The 3,910-nt window shown below is 45.0% G+C and overlaps 1 long non-coding RNA gene across 1 annotated transcript in view; it reads left to right on the forward strand.

Annotated features, from left to right (window-relative positions):
* The first annotated feature begins 1,546 nt into the window (after positions 1-1,546).
* LOC121022111 (uncharacterized) overlaps positions 1,547-3,910 on the forward strand; it is a 5,974-nt gene continuing 3,610 nt past the window's right edge. Inside the window, exon 1 of the long non-coding RNA XR_005786813.1 lies at positions 1,547-1,644. This is a non-coding gene — a long non-coding RNA (uncharacterized LOC121022111). The remainder of the gene's footprint in view (positions 1,645-3,910) is intronic.

The following is a 3,910-nucleotide window of genomic DNA, read 5'->3' on the forward strand; positions in this document are numbered from 1 at the left end:
CACACACACACACACCACCACCACCACCATATCAAAACTGGGTGTGTTTTCTCACAAAAGTGCTACTAGATAGCCCCCAACCCAGACCACCCAGTTCACCCTCTGTTTACACTCCATAAAAGCTCTTTCCCTAATCTACTGAGAGGCTCATCCCACACCTAATTTGAAAGGTATCCTAGGAGCTGGATTGTAAAGACATTTAATCTCAGCCACTTGAGCTGCAGTGGGAATCCTTGACCTCAGGTTGGTTGGACAAAGAAACCCACTGTCATCCTAATGTGTGAACACTGAGGCCCTACCTGCCCTTGTTGGCCTGCCGGGTCACTCCATTTATATGAGATATCCAGGATAGGGAAACCACAGAGACAATGCAGATCGGTGGCTGGTGGGAGCTGGGGGGAAGGGAGAATGGGAAGTTGCAAACTTGATGGGTGCAAACTTTTATGTTGGGGTGATGGAAAGGTTTTGGAGTTACATAAAAGTGCTGATTGCACAACATTGTGAATGTACTAAATGCCACTGAATTTTTCACTGTATTTTATTTTTTTTTTTAGTTTGTTTTTTAATTTACATCCAAGTTAGTTAGCATATAATGCAACAATGATTTCAGGAGTAGAATCTGGAGATTCATCCCCTATGTATAACACCCAGTGCTCATCCCCACAAGTGTCTTCCTTAATGCCCCTTGCCCATTTAGCCTATCCCCTCTCCCACAGCGCCTCCAGCAACCCTCTGTTCTCTATATTTAAGATTCTCTTATGTTTTGTCCCCTCCCTGTTTTTATATTATTTTTGCTTCCCTTCCTTTATGTTCATCTGTATTGTATCTTAAATTCCTCATGCTAGTGAAGTCATATATTTGTCTTTCTCTGACTGACTATACTGAATTTTTCACTTTAAAATGGTCCCTTTTATATGCCTTTTGCCTCGCTTAAAAAAAATGACAGTGGGGTCTAAGAAGTGCTGTGTAAGCATTAGCTATTATCCAGTATGCATTCCTCGACTTCCCCAAAGGAGGGCCCAGCCTGTGTCTTATATTTTTGTAGCCTCCTCTGTGAGGAGAGTGTACTGGATGTGAGATGGAATCAGAGAAATTGAGAGCTTGAAAATACCTCACAGGTCATAGAGATGATGGTTCGCCAACAGAGGAGAGAAGGGGCAAGGAGGCCATAGGCCGCAGGCCTTTCCTGTGTGTCAGGAAAGACACAACAGCGTCCCTTGTCACCATTCTCTCAGCACACGCTTATTGAGTGCTTGCCCCATGCCTACAAACACGTCAGGGAAACAGACACTTGAGCAGATGATGGCCAGAGTGTGATCGTGTTTCCACACAAGCAGTGGAAGGGAGCATCGGGCTCTCAGAGGCTTGGAGTGTCCAGTTAAGATTGCTTTGTGTTGTGCCACATAGAAACCTCCCTGCAGGGTTTAAGTGTTAGGAGTTTCCTTTTCCACATTGTAGGAAAACCGGACGTAGGCAGCACAGGGCTGATACTATGGCTTCATGGTTCATTGAGGAACCTGGAATTTTCTTTCTGCTCTACCCTTAGCACATGGCTGTCATCCTTATGGGTGTCAAATGTGTGCTCCACTCCCCAGCACTGCATCTGAGTTCCAGGTGGGAAGGCAGGAAGCACAAAGCAAAAAGGTAAAAGGCAGATATGAGCCCAGTCCATTCTCATTCTCTCTCTCTCTCTTTTTTAAGCTTTACTTATTTTTGAGAGAGAGCATGTGCAAGCAGGGGAGGGGCAGAGAGGGAGGGGGACAGAGGATCCAAAGCAGGCCCTGAACTGACAGCAGTGAGCCTAATGTGGGGCTTGACCTCACCAGCCATGAGATCATGACCTGAGCCAAAGTCAGCTGCTCAACCGGATGAGCCACCCAGGCATGTCTGTTCCATTTTTTGAAAGCTTCCCTAAGAATCTCTATCCAGCAACTTCCTCTTACATTTTATTGGCCAGGACTGGATTGTATGCTCTGCTAACTCCAAGGGAGTCTTGAGAAGTGGGTATTTTTCATTGGGTACATTACTGTCCTGAACAAAACTGAGATTGTACCAGGAAGAACGGGAGAATGAACAGAGGGCAGTCAACTGTGCAGTGTTTGCTAGAGTGACCTAGAGCTCATTCTGGGAGTTGGGGGTTGCCCAGGGAAGTCTTTCTATAGTGTGTGATGCCAGAGATGAAGTTTAGAGGATAAGTAGGAGTTACTCCGGTGAAGCAGGGTGGAGTTAAAGGCGTTCCAGGGGCACGAAACACCAGGAGTGTGTCAATTAAGGTAAGCTGAGCTACTGCAACAAAGCGCAAATTACATAACATCTCACTAATTAATGGAACGTCCAAATCAGTTGCCTGGTTTTCCTTCATGTTTTAACTCAGGGACACGGGCGCTTTCCGCCTTTGGCTCTGCCATCTTCAACCTAGGGCTTTCAAATTTGCAACTTTCCTTAGAAGGGGAGAAAGAACATGAAGAATACATGGGTGGTTTGGAGGAACAGGCCTGGAAGCAGCATACAACGCTCTTACTCATATTCCATTGGCTAGGGCTTGTTCAAGTGGCCACATGTAACTGCAGAGGAGGCTGGAAAATACAGTCTATCTATTCTCCCCAGAGGAAGAGGTAACCAGTTTGTGCAACAATGATCAGGATGTGAGAAAATGTACACTTGGGAGCAGAATGGGAAATAGGAGACAAGACCATAAGCAGTTTGATGTCGCCGAAGTTCAAGACAGAGAGGGGTGGGGATGAGACTGAGAAGTAAGTGGGAACCAGGCCACAATACTGGGTACCATTTTGGGAGCTCCTACTCCATGCCAGGCAATACACTTGGTACTTTACATATATAATCTCAGATATGTGGTGCATCTGAGTTGTGGAGAAGAGGTGGGAGATGGTCTATGTTTATTTGTCTTGCATAACAATCCTATTTCCTAGAAAATGTATAGAGCTTTATTGTATGCAAAACATAAGTACATGTACAATATTGAATACTTACAAGAATCTGGTGAGGAAAATATTCCCATCATCCCCATGAAGTGTTGGAGAAAAATGAGACTTTGAGAGGTTTAAGAACTTGTCCAAGGTCAGACAGATCCACCTCTTAATAAGCACTCTCATCCACTATGTTATATTACCTCTCGAAGAGGGTCTCATGTGTCCTAGTAAAGAGTCTGGACTTGAGCCAGCATGTGTCAAAACCTTGGGACCATAGCCATTGGGTCTGGAAAAAGCCATCTCATTCTGATGCCAAAACTGGGCTCCCTCAGAATTGCTCAGACTTACCTATAATCAGTGGCAGCAGGGGCAGGAAGGACTTCATGAAACCATGGATGTGTTCTTCTTGGGGCCACACCTGACTCTCCCAGGTGAGGAAGGTCCCCATTTTCAGAGGGGACAGGGAGCTTCAGTGCCCCTCTCTGAGCCCAAAGAGGTAGTCCTCCTATCAACCAATACTGTAGAAGAAGCCAGAATTGAGGGTGGTAGGAGAGCTGTAAGGTATTTGAGTGAGTCATTTTGGGCTCAGAACTCTCTGTGCCTTTCCTTTGAAAATGGAGACCTTCCTCACCAGCGAAAAGAGAGAGGGGAGTGTAAGTGGGACCAGAGGCAAGGCCAACTTACCCACCAGGCACAGTAACAATACTTTCAAGGGACCACAAAAATATTTTAATTAAAATCAGAAGAGAAAAATGAACCGTAGATTCAGGAAGATATTTTAATATATAGTAATATATTCATCTATATTCCAACATAGTCATAAAACCTAATTTTTAATATTTTTTTACGAAGTAAGGTCCTCACGAAGGCAAAAGTGCTGTCTATGAAAGTAATAATGAGGCTGGTGGGTGAAAGTGATGGAGAGACAGGGAGGTGTGTGTGTGTGTGTGTGTGTGTGTGTGTGTGTGTGTGTGTGTGTG

The sequence above is a fragment of the Herpailurus yagouaroundi genome, unplaced genomic scaffold (genome assembly GCF_014898765.1).
Source record: "Herpailurus yagouaroundi ecotype Mexico unplaced genomic scaffold, PumYag 355, whole genome shotgun sequence".
NCBI classification, from domain to species: domain Eukaryota; kingdom Metazoa; phylum Chordata; class Mammalia; order Carnivora; family Felidae; genus Herpailurus; species Herpailurus yagouaroundi.